This window comes from Stenella coeruleoalba (assembly GCF_951394435.1).
Source record: "Stenella coeruleoalba genome assembly, chromosome: 3".
NCBI lineage: Eukaryota > Metazoa > Chordata > Mammalia > Artiodactyla > Delphinidae > Stenella > Stenella coeruleoalba.
In genome coordinates this window covers 43510642-43526339 of record NC_137148.1, presented here as the reverse complement: position 1 = coordinate 43526339, position 15698 = coordinate 43510642, and the positions used below count along the sequence as shown (strand labels likewise).

Genomic DNA, 15698 nt, shown 5'->3' with positions numbered 1-15698 from the left:
GCCCTTGCTCTGACTGTGTGTGCAGGGGAAATCATGGCCCCAGGAGGGCCAGACTGGACCCACTTGTGTAGTATCTTAGGCAAGCCTGCGCTTGGCTTCTTTGTCCGCACTGCCCTCACCAACCCAACTTCTGGGCAGCCTCCCGACTTTTCCCAGGCAGGCTGTAGGCTCTTCCCTTACTGATTCTTTAAAGAGGCAGCCTAAGGAAGTCAAAACAGCAGAGGATTGGGAGCCAGGAGCCAGGGCTCAAGTTCTCGCCTTGGCACTAGTTGGTTGTATGGCCATCAATTCTTGATGTGATGTCGTAGTTCATTTGTCTGTGAAACTGAGAGGCTTAACTCTGTACTTTCTAAGGAGCTTTAAGTTTAAATTTCCTGTGATCCAATGCTTCCAAGTTTGTCTGTGTTCGTGGACTATAGCCTGCTTCCTTTTCCTGTCCCTCCCACTGTTGTAGAACTTACTTAACCAAAGGTGTATTTTTGGAGACAGCAAATGAGAAGGTGCGGGGTCTGTGAGGTGTGCTAGAGATGAGTAGACATTTAGACATGGAATTAATTAAGATTTCCACCACCATCACAGCTTAGAGGCAGGAAGGGCTGCTCTGCCCTTTTACATCCACACCTCATGCTGCCATTTGTGACTTCTTCTCCCCTTCTAGTGTATCCTGAGTGTTCATTCTAATTTTATTCCACATGGATAAAAATGTTGAGAGGAGGCCGAGTTCACAGTAGGATTTTAGACAGCCCTTGAGCATTTCTCAAGTATGACACGTATTTCTTCTTAGGCTTATGGGATAATGTATGATGTATTATGCCTAATTCTGTTTTCGGGGGCTTACAGTCAAGTTGGGGAGATAAGACAGGTACACATGTATTAGTTTCACCTTCATGTTTCAAACAAAATTATGAGTCACTAAGCCTAGTTTTTTTCAGGTTGATTAAAAAAATCCATAGCAAACTTGGGGAGACCTCTGCTGCCCTTAGGTGGGTTTATTCCTGACTGTGGTTCAGAAGAAATCACTGAAGGCTGGTAGAGATTATGAAGATGATATTGATGCTGACATTGAGTTCTTTTGCTTTTCTTCTGGGAAAAAACAACTTGCTTCATTCATCAAACATTAAGGTGTACCATATGCCAGACAGTTTTTTAGGCCTGAGATATAGAATCTTTAGAGCCAGACACAGACTTGGGTTCAAGTCTGGTCATCCTCTTGATTTACGTGAATTTGGCAAGTTTTTCCTCTTCCTAAGCCTTAGGTTTCTCCTCTTCACAGTGGGGGATAGCATTGCCTCCCTTAAATATTATAAATATTAAATGAGATAAATTATATATATATATGCACGCCTAGTACTTGGAAGGCATTCAGTAAGTGGTAGCTAGTGTTTAAAAATACAGTCCCCAGCTCCAGGGATCCTAAGTATAGTGGTGGCGACAACATACAGAGTTGTAATCTTATGGAAATCCTGGCCTGTTTTCAGTGGAGCCTCACTGGTCATGCTTGGTGTCAGGTGAATACTGGTCCTTGCTTTTCTGCATCTTTTGTGTCGGGGTCAACACGATGGTTGTTTACTGCCTATGAACGTTTGTAACAGGTTGGCCAATGTCCACAGTAGGGCGTGGTCGCCTTTTCATCATCTTCCCGTTTGACTGCCAGTGGAGAGAAGAGGTGGAGAAGGATTTTTTGGCCTCATTGTGGAATCCTTTTTAATGCACTCATTTTAAGTGGCAATTTCAAGACACTTGCCTTCTTGCAGGAATTCACAAGCTCAGCAGATGGGCCAGATAAGAGAAAGTGGCGCTTTCTTTTCTTAATGAACTCTCCCAGCACTTGCTGCACCTACTGGTTCTTTCTGCTAGTGCAGACCTCACTCTGCAGGGGGATGCAGTGACAGTCCCGTATAGAGAGGATGAACCTGATGTGGCCTATCGAGTTTTAGGCTAAGTCCTTTACATGCATTATTTAATCTATCATACTATTGTAATCCCCACTTTACAAATGAGGAAACTGAGGCCTAGAGAGGAAATAATGTGTCTATGGTCACATAGTTTAGAAGGTGGGGAGCCAGGATTTAATTCCAGGCCTAACTCAGTAAATTCTCACCCCTGGACTCAGTTGGGAAACTTAGAAAACTCATGTACACATGCTTAAATACCTACCTACTTACATATGCCTAAACCCCAGTCCCACAGATCCTGATTTAATTGGTAGCCTGGGGTAGGGTTCTGGTGTCAGCATTTAAACAAACCTTCTTGTATGATTCTAAAATGCAGCTGGGGTGAGAACCTTTGGCTTAACTCCAAAGTCACACTACACCACGTTTCTACCCAAATAACAGATTTTCCCCCCATTAAAGTGTCAAGAAGTGCTTCCCCAACCATATTTTAGAAACAGGAAGTTTCTGGACAGGTCTGAACTTTTGGGGAATTTTTAATCACTTCCCTTACTCCTGTCAGTGGATAAGCATTTTTATGCTTCCGTGGCCCATAGTGCTCAGAAGGAATAGTTATTACAAATTCCAAGGGAAGAAAGAGATCTGAAAAGATCTTGGATCCTCGTTGTTCTGCATCTCATTCATCAGTCAGAAATGCTCCCTGACTGCCCATCATTTCTGGAGGAGATTTTGGCTGACATTCAGCCTCTTCTCACCCACTTTGCTTGGTGATTTCCTCTTGGGTCTCCTGAACTTCGGTTGAATTTCTGTGGTCCATGTGGTTACCACAGGGAACAGTATATGGTCCTTAGAGGACAAGAGCTGCCGGATGTGTCTGGATGGTCTTTTGACTTAGCATGACATGCCCCTGGAAACAGATCCAGTCATTGACACAGTCCCATAGCGTAACTGCCGCTCTACTTCCACAGATACTGTAAAACTCGGTTCCAACAAAAATCTCCTGTCAGGGTGTCAGGCCATGGCTCTTAGGAACTAGCCCTTAATGTGCGCAAGGGCAGTCTGTGCTGGTTCTTTATGTCCTTTGCCATTTCTAAGAATTTTCTTTTTTTCTACATTTAAAAGGAAACTTTTGAAAAACCGAATGTTTTTAGCTAGAAGGCAATATTTCCAAATCTTTGGAAGATTATTCAGTGAAACACACTCTTGGGGATTAAAGGTAACTTCCAGCTGGGTTAGCAAGTTACTTTGGGCATCAACGTATCTTTTAGGAAAACTCTTGAAATTGAAAAAACAGTATACGTAGTGTTTTATTTTTGTTTTTTAAAATTGATGTAAGGGGCTTCCCTGGTGGTGCAGTGGTTGAGAGCCCGCCTGCCGATGCAGGGGACACGGGTTCGTGCCCCGGTCTGGGAAGATCCCACATGCCGCGGAGTGGCTGGGCCCGTGAGCCATGGCCGCTGAGCCTGTGTGTCCGGAGACCACAACAGTGAGAGGCCCGCATACCACAAAAAAAAGAAAATTGATGTAAGGATACATAAGACATTATTAAGTTTTTATTACTAGAGAATAGGATGAGGAAGTGTGGGAGATATTTATTTTCACTTCATATTCTCCTATAAAAATAACTACCACAATAGTGACAAGTAATATTTCTTTCTCTGTGCTTGATCATATGCTAGTTCCCATACTGCATTTATCATTTACTATTCAGAATAACCTTATAAGAACTACTGTTCTAGTTGGGATGCATTCAGCTATAAGGAACACAAGACTGGCTTAAACAACAGAGCTTTATTACCTTAGATTATAAGAAATTCCATGGTAGAATGGCTCCATGGATGATAAACTCAGAAACCTCAGGATCTGGTATTTCAGTCTTTTTGCTCTGCCATTGTCAGCATGGCAGGTGGTCCTTAAGCAAGCTCCCCTCATAGCCCCAAGATGACTGCCTATCACATCCACAAGTGGCAACATCCTGTCTCTTTCCCAATGTATCTCTTGTTGTAAACCTTTCCCAGAAGCCTCGCACTTCCCAAGACAGTACACACAATTGCTTCACATGCCCACGCCTACGCCAACCATCCATTGAGAGGAGAAAGGGACCACCATGGTTGGCTTCATTGCCTTCAAACTTCGTTGCTTCCCTGGAGCATATGGAGAAAGAAGGTAGAGAACTTAAAAAAATCGGGTTGTGAGAGCAGATTTGAGCCAGAGAAAAAACATTTTCAAGCCCCCATCCAGGCATTGCTACCACTAAAAGTATTTATAAGGAATTTGCATTGATATGCATCAGAATTGCCCCAGGCTTCCTTATGGACAGTAGGAATTGTCCCCTCTTGTCATCAGGATCAGAATTCTGTTACAAATAAGGAAGGGATGGGTTATATTACTAACTGTCTGCTATGCTACTATTAGCCAAATGTTTACAGATGAGGAAACTGAGGGTAAGAGAGGTCTGGTAAGTTCCCCAAGGACACATGGTTAAAGCATAGTAGAGCTGAGCCTTGAAATTAGGTATGCTTACCCCAAAGCCTATCGATGCTTTTCAGTAAAAGGATCTTATTGGCTTTATTCAATGATTCATGTTTCAGGTAGCATCCAATCTAGCAGACAGACAAAAACTCCAAAGAGCCGTACAGAATGAGAGAAGGAAGCAGGAACAAGGAAGTTATACTCGGCAAAAGTGAGTTGGTTATTGCAGTGTTACTTTCCTTTAGGGGATAGAAGGGCTCTGTCACTCAGAGTACCTGGCTAGTGCTGATCAGGTGATTCCTGGTTGACTGGTTTAAGAGTCCATTTCTGGGGGAGCCGAAACTATAATTAAGTCTTGATTTGGTGATGTGGGGCTTAGCATAAGCAATTCCATTTGGGCCTGTTGTCTTTTCTTTTAACACCATTATGATAGACTGCCTCTATTGTGTGCTATCAAATACTGCCTCTCTCTCAACATGTATTGCTTTACAAATAATTAAAACAATGGGTTTTGTTTTTGTTTGTTTTTTTTTAAAGAATTATGCTTATAAGGCTCAGTTAGTTCTAACCGTGGCTCCTCTAGTCTAGGAACTTGGGGAAACCACTTAAACTTTTGGGACTTAGTTTCCATTTTGCTAAAATGAGAGTGCTCAGCTAGATAAGAGCAAGATCCTTCCTAGCTCTAAATTCTGTAAGTATATGGTTCTCGTGTGAAAACTCATTCAGAGTCGAGATTTTTTTAAAAGCTTCAGTTGTGCAAATAATGTCATCCATGAAAAATCTGGTAGAAAGTATTTTTATATAAAATGCACCTGCTTATTTGCCACCAGTGCAGATGGTGGTATGTAACCCTTCACCATGGGGGGTCGGAGCTGATATCCTAGGATGGTTTTTCTTCTCTCTTCTCTCTTTCATGGTGCTATCTCTTCCAAGGACTCAGCCCACCAGGCACAAAGATGCCAGGAAGCCCATCTGCTAGTGGCTGTGAGCTAACAACTGCTCCACAATACCCATCCAAAACCTTGACTGTGTTTTTGGAAGGATGATCCAAGTGAGCAGATGAGGTTACTTGTATCTAGGAAATCTGCCCTCTAGAGCAAATGTATACTGCTTGCCTCCCTGTGACCTCCAGATCAACCTTCTCAAACTGCCTTCCAAGGCCTTGGAGAAAGATGAGAGTAAAGACAACTAGCTCACCCAGCGTTACATGGGTAGAGTAAAGGCATAAGCAGTAGGAGAGACAAAGGAAGGAGATGAGATCTGCATATGTGTGTATTTTTTTTCTCATTTCTACAAAACAAGGAGGAATATATAGGTCAGGGGAGAGAAAGGTTTGAAAGTTTTATTTAGACCAATCTGAGAATTTGAAATTGAAATGCTAGGCATCAGCAAGGCAGTATTACCATTTGCTGAGGAACTTTTGATGTTGAAATACCTACAGACTTTACCATTAGACAGATATAACATTGTACAACTCTTCAAGTTCTGGAAATGGTGGAACATGTTAATTGATAGCAAAGATGTCTTTAGAATCACCGTTTATACCACAGCTAGATACACATTGTCTCTATGTCAAAAATAATCATAAATTAAATAGTTAATAGCAGATAACAAGCAAGACTTGGTGTAAACTTTATTGAATTTATTTGATTGCCTCATGTTAGAGCCAGTAGGAGTCAGGCACATATCCCAAGAATTAAAAGAGAAAATTATCCATGTTTGTTATTCTTCCAGCTATTATTATGGAGGAGGAGACCCTATGCATGGAGAGAAAGTTTTAAAAACATATAAAAGTAGCAACCCACAATAAAATCAGTGTTGAAAATGCAATTTAAGGAGATGGTTCTCTCAGTGTCTCTGACAAAGAAGGGGTTTGGGAGATCCTTTGTTCTGAGTGACTGGCAAGGTTCTTGTCACTTTGTATGTGAGTTGCAGGTAGGCTTCCAAATCTGAACCCTGAGCCAGGCACAGCTCCCATGAGATGTATTTCACAGGAACAGATAACACTCACAGTTGAGTCAATTCACTACTAGTCATTCCAGGAGACTTAAAGCAAGCACGTGCGTTTGGATCAAATTATCCAGGCAGTTGCTTTGATTTCCATGTTACTTCTCATACCAATTAAGACAAAATTCTTTAGGGGATGGAAGAAATAAGATGTGTACCAAATCCCGTCTGAGATGCGTTGACATTCTCCTGGACCAGTCAAGACTTTGGATTCTGGCCCTCCTTGAAATTCATGCCCCATGACACATGCAAAGTTCTCCTTCAGTCAAACCGGGGTGGTCCTTCAAAGACTCAGAGGAGGCAGCTGCCATCCAGAAGGTCCTTTTGAATTGCAGAATTCTAGACACTTACACCTCTTAATACAACACCAAAGACAGCTTGGCTGCCACACAGCCTCCAATGTGCTGGTACAACTGTGAAGAAGCTAACTTTGGCATCCATAGATCATGAAGACTTCATCTCTGCTTCTCTCAGAATAGCTTTTCATCAGGAAACTCTTCACATCTCTCAAAACAAATGCAGGAAAAAGGGAAGCAAACATAAATGGGTGCTTTGAATCTTTGGGTTTTGATATATGGCTACCATGTGTGGAATTGATCACTTCTGGTTTATGAACAGCTTGGTGTGTTAGAAAGAGCAATGGACAGGGAGGTGGAGCAATTTGGATTCCAGGTCCAGCCTTGTCTACAGCTCATGAGTCATTTAGTTTAGCTTCTTTGACCTTGGTTTCCTCATCTGTAAAATGAGAGGGTTTGGCCAGACTATCTTTGACCTAATGAGTCTACGAAAAGTGAATATTGGAAGCACATGTTCACCTTCTCCAGTTACCAGCTGTGAGATGTGACTGGAACAAATGGCACTAACTGTCGAAACATTTTGGGCTGAAGGGGAAGCATTCTGAAGTGGGACAAGGGCACCTCGTGTTGCAACCTGGAGCCAGTCAACTCTCCAAGGCTGGGCCAACCTTTGCTTCTGCCTCCTACCCCCACTTGTTTTAGCTGAACCAGAAGGGACTCACCTAAGGATAAAAAAAATCTGAATCGATACATTTTGAAAGCTTTATGAACAGTTATAAATCAGATGCTTGCCCCAAATTTAAACTTTATTTCCTGTAACTGTTCTAAGATTGCTGTCTAGCTCACAAGTCTCAAAGATGACCCAATCTCCCAATTTAAAATTGTCTTCTTTGAGTAAATACTAGGTAATATCAGAGTTCAAACTCCCTATCAGGACCATATTTCTTTCCTCAAGGAAACCCCCTTCTACCTCCCCTTCCTCCCTTCTCTTCTGGTAGGGGGAAGCTTATTTTTCTTGAACATGGCAGTTGGGAGAGGGGTCCTTGGACTGAGCTGTCCTCAGGATCCTCTCTGACCTCTGCTGAGTTGTGTTTATCCCACCTGGTCACAGGCAACGTGTATTGGTTTCTATCAGATGTGGCTGATCCCACCTGGACTTTTGGGACCTCATGTTAACATCTGGTACTTTGCCATTAATTTTGGATTTAAAGTATGGACACTTTGTGGATTTATTTGTTTGAACTCCAGGCCATGTTTGATCTACCAGTCTTTCAGTATATGTTCTTCAGCTTGGGGAATAGGAACTTCTGTATTTCCTCCATGCCACCCAAAACCTTGGGGAATCAGTGATACTGTATTGGGTTCTCACTCTTTGCCAAATTCTTCCATGTTACAGTTTCTAATCTACTTCAGCCTTCTCTACCCAACTCCACATTAGTTCAGGACTTTGGTAAGGTTGTTTCCTCTCAGATTTCTAAATAGGAAACTGACTAAAAGCCCTTGCTACTAAGGCTCATTGTGAAAAATGCAGTAATTAATTAGTGGTTATTGGCATAGATGGGGAAGATGCAAGTGGTTGCCCTTGTGCTCTGTATTTGCCATCATAACTTCTGCCTTCACAGCACAGTAGCTCTTGTCTTTGAATTGACATCATTTCCCAACTGAGGCTGGTAAATACATATAGGGCATGACCTAGAGCAGTGTTGCTTAAACATTATCGTGCACATAATCACCTGGAGGGCTTAGATTGCTGGGCTCCACCCTCTGTTTCTGATTCTTTAAGTCTGGAGTGGAGCCTAAGATGTTGTGTCTCTAACAAGTTCTCAGATGGTACTGATGCTGCTGGTCTGGAACCACACTGACCTAGAATCTTCAGGTTCTAGTGCTGTATACAGATAGATTGTGGTAAAAAGCAATGCGATTTCTAGGTGCGATTTTGTGCTCAGAAACCTAAAGATAAATAGTTTTTCAATCTGAGAGGTATTACTGTGGTCTGAATAGAGAATAAGTATTTAAAACTTAATGGATGAGTCTTTATATTATTACATTATCTATTTTCTAATGATTTCTATCTTTTCCCTTGATACGTTGTTTAGATTACTAACCTGATTGACCCTGCCGTGAAGGTAGTTATAACCAAGCTGGGATTTGAGTTACTAAAAGGGCTTTTTCTAGTTTGGCATGTGTCTAAAATGCCTAGGGTAGCTCTGAGCTCAGATCTCAGTCCCTCCAGGCTCACTGCTTGCAGGTGGAGGGATCAAGAGGGAGCAAGGGCCGGCGTATCTATGGCACAGGCGTAACATACTAGCTTTTTCTTGTATTGTTTCCCGTCTCTTATCTCCTATGTTTCAAACACAAACTTCTACTGAAACTTTCTTAAAAAAAAATTAATAGCTTTATTTGTACACCATCAATTTCATCTACTCTAAGAAACAATTCAATTAATTTTCGTATATTTATATAGTTTCAGAACTATCACCACTATCTAATTTTAGAACATTTTTATCATCCCCGAAAAACCCCCATGTCCATGTACAGGCACGTCTTTTTCCACGCTGCCCTAGGCAACCACTAATCTACTTTCTGTCTCTATACATTTGCCTTTACTGGACATTACGGAATCATGCAGTATGTGTTCTTTTGTGTCTGACTTCTTTCACTGAGCACGCTGCTTTGGAGTTTCATCCATGTTGTAGCACGTATCAGTACTTCATCTGACTTCTACCAAATCTTCCTTTGATGCATGCACCTCTTTCTCTCCATTTCTGCTGTGACTCTTTTAGTCTAGGTCCTTGTTACTCAAATTGTAGTACAGACTGGACCAGTTGCATCAACATCACCTGGGAGATACTCTATGCAGACACTCAATCACGATCTGCATTTTAACAAAATCCCCAGGGGGGTTGAGTGGACACTGTAGTTTGAGAAGAGCGGTCCTAGAAAAGCTCTTCACTTCTGGAGGGAGGCAATTGAGAGCAGCTTCCTGCTAACTTCTTGCCTCCAGTCCTCCCTGCAGAGCACCCAGCCTGCATACTGCTGTTTAGTCCTGAGATTAGGCATCAAATGCTAATCCCCACCTGCCATGCTCCATTTATTATACAGCATAAATGGTTTCCTATTGACTGTTTGAATGCTAAGTCCCCATCATTCAAATGTGATACTCAAGCTTTCTAAAACAACCTCTCCTTTACCTACAGAGGCTTCTCAATTTCAATACTCCAGCAAAAGCTTTCAGTTTCTGACATGCCAGACCTCTCAGTCACCCTGATCACACTGTGGTCAGTCTCAACTTCAAGGATCTTATCGAGCTGTTCTTCCCTCTGTCTACCCAATTCCGCCCACCCCTCCAAGGAGCAATTCAGGCACTATCCTTGCCTGCCCACCCTACACAGGATCTTTCTGACTCTACAGGTTCACATTGAACTTTACCTGTTCTAAGTTCTAAGAATACTTATTCAACATCTAATCCTGTGGTTACTCTGTTGATGCTCATAGTACAAACAATGATAATAATATCAATAATAATAATGATACTAAAGATTGCATAGCAATTTGTAGTTTGTTACGGACTTTAACTTATCCCATTATGCTTATATTATCTAAATATCTTTTTGATATAAAAATATAATCTCTAGAGAATAAAGGTTATTTCTTGCAGGTCGTTGGCATTGGTTACTAGGAGAGCCCTGGCCATAATATAGGTACTCCATGAATTCTGCAGGAATAAGTACCAGGCCAGAGGCAGGATTTTTAAGTTTCCCCAGAAGGGAAGAAATAATTCCAATAGAGCTTACATTTGGAAACTGTTAAGGACAAATGATAATAAAAATATAACTACTACTACTATATTGATCATTAATAAGTATTGTACGAGATCTTTTGTGTACAGTATCTTGTGTAATTTTCAACAGAACTCTATGAAGTAAGCACTATTATTTAGTAAGGCACGCTTATTAACCCCTGTGGATAAGGAAACAGAGGCTCAAAGAAGTTGTGCAACTTATCTAAGACATACAGCAAATAAGTGCAGCGCTAAGACTCTGTTATGCGATCTCTCCGTATTGAAAAAGGAATTTCACCAAGGGAGCATGGGGACATGATGGGGATAACTAGGGTCTTAGAGGTCATAACTGTTTTTCCGAGTCAGGAAGTGTTTCCACAGGCAATATTCCTGTTTTCATTGGAACACTGGTGAGATTTAGAGTCACTCGTGAATTTCCTCCTTTGCGTCAGAGAACATTCAAAGGGAACAACCCAACGGATACAGATGGACTCCACCAGTTTCCTAGGCCAAGTTCTTCTCGTTCTTTACTTGTTGTGAGTGGCCTAGGTGGGCTGGCTGCTCTGAATGTAATACCTTCGCTATAACTTCCTCGTTCGGTGACCAGAAGAACAAGCGAGACTCTGACAAGTCTCAGAGCTCTAGGAAGAAGGTAAACTACCTCATCCAGTCAGCTGCCTGCCCAGGTGTAATACATAACTTGCTTCTACTGAGTACCAATAAGTTTTCAATTTCATCAGACTACTCAAAACCTGAAAATGTTTATTTCCCTGCTCCGTGTTTACACAGTTATTGCTTAGCAGTTCTCACTTCTTTTTTTTACAGTCCCTAGGTCACTAGACCAAAAAATATGAAGACTTCCTATAGCTCATAGCTTCAAATATGATTTTCATATAGGTGCTCTCAGAGAAGTAGAATGGGGAAATATAGGAACTTGGAGCCAAGAGGGATGGCAGGACAATCCAGTTCTGAGGTCTCCAAAGGGCTCCTCAGAAGATGGTGTTCTGCGGAGGTCCTTGCCAGTCACCATAGGATGAGGGGAGTGTATTGGTATTCTGTGGTGCGTAACAAATCACCATAAATTTAGCAGCTTAAAATGTCATCTATTTTAGTAGCTCACAGTTCTGTAGGTCAGAAGTCTGGCATAGCATGACTGAGTTCTCTGCTCAGGGCTGGACTCTGGGTGTTGGTTGGGCTGAGTTCTCATCCAGAGGCTCTGGGGAAAAGTCCACCTCCAAGTTCACTCCCGTTGTAGTCATAGGATCGAAGTCCCTGTTTCCTTGCTGGCTGTTAGAGGGGCTGCTCTTGGCTCCTAGAGACCACCTACATTCCTTGAAGAAGGTAGTCGTCTTCATCTTCAAGCCATCAATTATGTGTGGAATCTTTTTTGTGCTTCAAATCTCTGCTGTCATCTTTGACCATCAGCCAGAAAAAACTCACTCTTAAAGGGCTCATACGATTAGGTCAGGCCCACCCAGATAATATCCCTATCTTGAGTTCAGTGGATTTGGAATCTTAAATACATTTCCAAAATTCCTCCACAGCAGTACTCAGGTTAGTGTCTGATTGAGTAACTAGGAGAAAGTGTGTGTACACTGGGACTGGGAATCTTGGGGCCCATCTTAGAATTCTGCCTACCATACGAGTAATCTAGGTGGAGCTTTCTTGTAAGTTTTTCAATGAATAAACAGTTATCTGATTTAAATAATGATGTTGTATAGATCATGGGGTCCTCACTTTACCCCATGATCTATACTAAGTCTTTCATTTCACAGATGAGGAAGCTGAAGCCCAGAGAGGTTATGGTGTGTCAAGGAGACCCAGCTGGTTAGTGGTGGAGTTAGAACTGCAGGCCAGGCATTCTAACTCCTGGGCCACTGCTCTTTCCACAGCATCATACTGCTTTGCGCTGAGAAAGCTGCCTTCACCATTTCTCATCATCACCTACCCTGTATTTCATATTAACGTAGTGAGTGCTCTCTATGATCCCTGAAAGGTGGTATTATTATTATTCCCTTAGGTTCTGTCTAACGCAAACCAGCATGAGTCCTTATCTCTGAATTGGGGTACTGCATGGAATGATTGTTGACATTGCTAGGAGAGGTAATTGATTTCCTGTAAGGATGCTCGCATGTTTCTTAGCTCCCCACAGGGTTCCTTTTCCTGCTCAGAGTTTTTCCCTGTGTACAGCAAGTGCTCCCACACAACTCAGTAAATGTCAGGAGCTGAGTTGGAGATATGGTTTTCAGGGCAAGAAATTTTGGAGAACACTGTGTTCTGTGATCTTTCCCTAAAGTCCAGCCTGTGCCATACACAAGGGCAGAGGCTTAATGAGTCATTACTGCCAATCCACATTTGCCCTGCAATGACCATTATATGTGGGTCCTGAGGATTAAAATTCTCCCTGAGAAGGGAGAGTAGTATGCCAGGACTTGAGTTCCAGAGCTCTGGTTCATGTGTGCAACGTGGATGCCATGATTTATCTTGACTTTATGTATCATTCATTCAATTATTGAACAGATATCTAGTGAGCATTACTATATTTGAGATGGCAGGCATAATGAACTCAATGATACCTCTACTTTATTGAGAAACTACTCTGAATTACACATTATCTTAACTCATCCTCTTTATGAGCCCTGAAACGTGGGTACCATCATTATTTCAGTTGTTCAGATGAGAAAACTAAGGCTCAGAAAATTTTTGACCGGCCCAAGATGATGGGAGGGTTGGAGCCCATCTATCAGAGAGCAGCGCCCATTCTTCCGTCTATGATCTAGGCATTAGAAACAAGGAAAAGCACAGACAGAAAACATAGCATTCAGCTACTGGCCCAAGTTTACTGAAAATCCAGAGACTACCTGGGCAAGGTTAATCAAGTACTTGCAGAAGGGCTGTGAGGACTGGGTGGGGGATGGAGAGGAGATGTTTCAGGTACCTTTCTGCCCTTCCCATCTTCCAGGGGCCTCAGCTGTTGCCTCCTGACCTCTGGATCAGAGTGTGGAGTTGGAGGGGCAAGCAGGTAAAGTGCCTGGAAGGGGGTGAAGGGTACAGAGCACATGTGCGCAGAAAGCAGTAAGCCAGGTGGGCTGGAGTTCCCCGGAAGCGCTCACCCTCTGACATTTTACCTCCTTCAGCCAGGCTAAGCCCTGCAGTGATATATTTTTTAAATTGTGTTCAATTAGCATCCAGTTCACAGCGGGCAATTTGTGCTACTCGTCATTTTACAGACCTCTCTGTTTGCTTTCTTCCTTTACAAGGTGCCTTACCAATTTATCTTCAAGGCCCTAAGACTCACACACAGAGAGAGGAGTAAGTAGTCTACTCTGAGTCAGAAAGACTGAGTTCTGTCTTGGGACTATCGTTTAAAAGTCATTTGACTTTCTTTTGTGAGACTGTCTTCCCATCTACAAAGTGAAGATAATATTAACCACCCTCTGACCACACACAGTTTTTTGGATAGTGGTGCAAAAGCAATTGTGCAAAATATATATTAGTCTTTGAAGGAAGAAGCCGTTCTAATGGTCTCCAGCTGCAACATTGAGTGACCTAAAGATACTAGCTTATATATTAGTGTATAGCTTATATATATATATATATATATATAAACTCTGTAAGGGGGCTGGTCTGTGTTTTCAAAGAAAGCCTGTGCATTGTAGAAACCCTGACTCTAACATAAGTTTACTGCTTGAGCCACTGCAGACATCACACAGTACCAGGGAAAAAAATTAAAAAGGTTCTGCTGAAACCACAAACATTCCCTTTTGTCAACCATATCAATGTGGCTAGAACACATGAGGGGAGTGGCATGAATTGAGGTGGGAGATATGTGCAGGAATTTCATCTTGCAGGGCTTTGTGTAGATCATGAAGGGACACAGGACACTGTCCAAGTACAGTGGGGCACTAAGTAGTTAAAGCAAATAGGTGCTCTTTTCCCGGCAGGAGTGTCAGGGTGGGAGGCAGTTTGGAAAGAATGGGGGACTCCTCCATGTGAGAAGCCTCGCCAGGTCGACAAAGCCAATGTAGCAACCCTCTGGCCACCAGCTACATGATAACATTGTCCTTTCACTCTCCTACTACCACCGCCACGGGGGAGATGTGGTATGAAGGGGCAAGGAGAGACGTGGCTGCGTGTGCCCAGAGCCTCTAAGCTGGGGTCTTCTCCTCTTACCCCTTCATGACCCCTGGGATCTCTGCAGACCTGCTTTGTATCCAAGGGGAGGAGAGAAGAGCTGAGAAGAGGTAAAGGAGGAAACCCAAACATACTTCTCAGAGCTATTCCAAATTCTCAAGGGAAGTGAGAAATCCTCTGTGTTAGTGAATAAATGTCTCCCCCTCGCAATGTCCTGATCCCTGGAACCTGTGAATAGGTTCCCTTATCTGGCAGAAGAGACTTTGGAAGTGTGATTAAGTTAAGGACTTTGAGAGGGGGAGATTATCCTGGATTATTTGAGTGCCCCCTTAATGTAATAATCACAAGGGTGCTTATCAGAGGAAGTCAAGAAGGTCAAAGGAGGACGTAGGAGATGTTGAGGACTGAAGCAAGAGGTTGGCATGATGCGAAGAAAGAATGAAGGTGGTCTTTAGAAACTAGAAAAGGCAAGGAAATGGATTCTTCCCTAGAACCGCCAGAAGGAACCAGCTCTGCTGACACCTTGACCTTAGCCGAGTGAAATTGATTTCAGACGTCTGGCTTCCAGAACTCTAAAGGAATAAATATGTGGGGTTTTAAAAATTAATTAATTAATTTTTTTTGTCGTGTTGGGTCTTTGTTGCTGCACACGGGCTTTCTCTAGTTGTGGCGAGCGGGGTCTACTCTTTGTTGCACTGTGCAGGCTTCTCATTGCGGTGGCTTCTCTTGTTGTGGAGCATGGGCTTTAGGCGCGTGGGCTTCAGTAGTTGTGGCATGCGGGCTCAGTAGTTGTGGCTCGTGGGCTCTAGAGCGCAGGCTCAGTAGCTGCACACAGGCTTCCTTGCTCTGAGGCATGTGGGATCTTCCCAGACCAGGGCTTGAACCTGTGTCCCCTGAATTGGCAGGCGGATTCTTAACCACTGTGCCACCAGGGAAGTCCCAATGTGTGTTGTTTTAAGCCACTAAGTTTGTGGTAATTTTTTACAGCGGCTAAGAAATTAATATATACCGTCTCTTAAGGCTTTTCCTCAGACTTCTCAATCACTGCCCCTTAAACTCATCCATTATTAGGAGGACTTCAGTCTTTGGGGAACCAGAGTGTGGGTATTGAAGCCT

The 15698-nt window shown here is 42.8% G+C and overlaps 1 protein-coding gene across 4 annotated transcripts in view; it reads left to right on the top strand.

Annotated features, from left to right (window-relative positions):
• ANKRD55 (ankyrin repeat domain 55) overlaps positions 1 to 15698 on the top strand; it is a 462869-nt gene that overhangs the window by 76004 nt on the left and 371167 nt on the right. Inside the window, exons 1-2 of one of the 4 annotated variants that reach the window (XM_079916388.1) lie at positions 3184 to 3416; positions 4484 to 4575. The exons of 2 other annotated variants lie outside the window; for them this stretch is intronic. The gene's annotated coding sequence lies outside the window, so the exon portion shown is untranslated. Of the gene's footprint in view, positions 1 to 3183; positions 3417 to 4483; positions 4576 to 15698 lie in introns of those variants that run through there. One more of the 4 variants, XM_079916383.1, reaches the window with a different exon arrangement.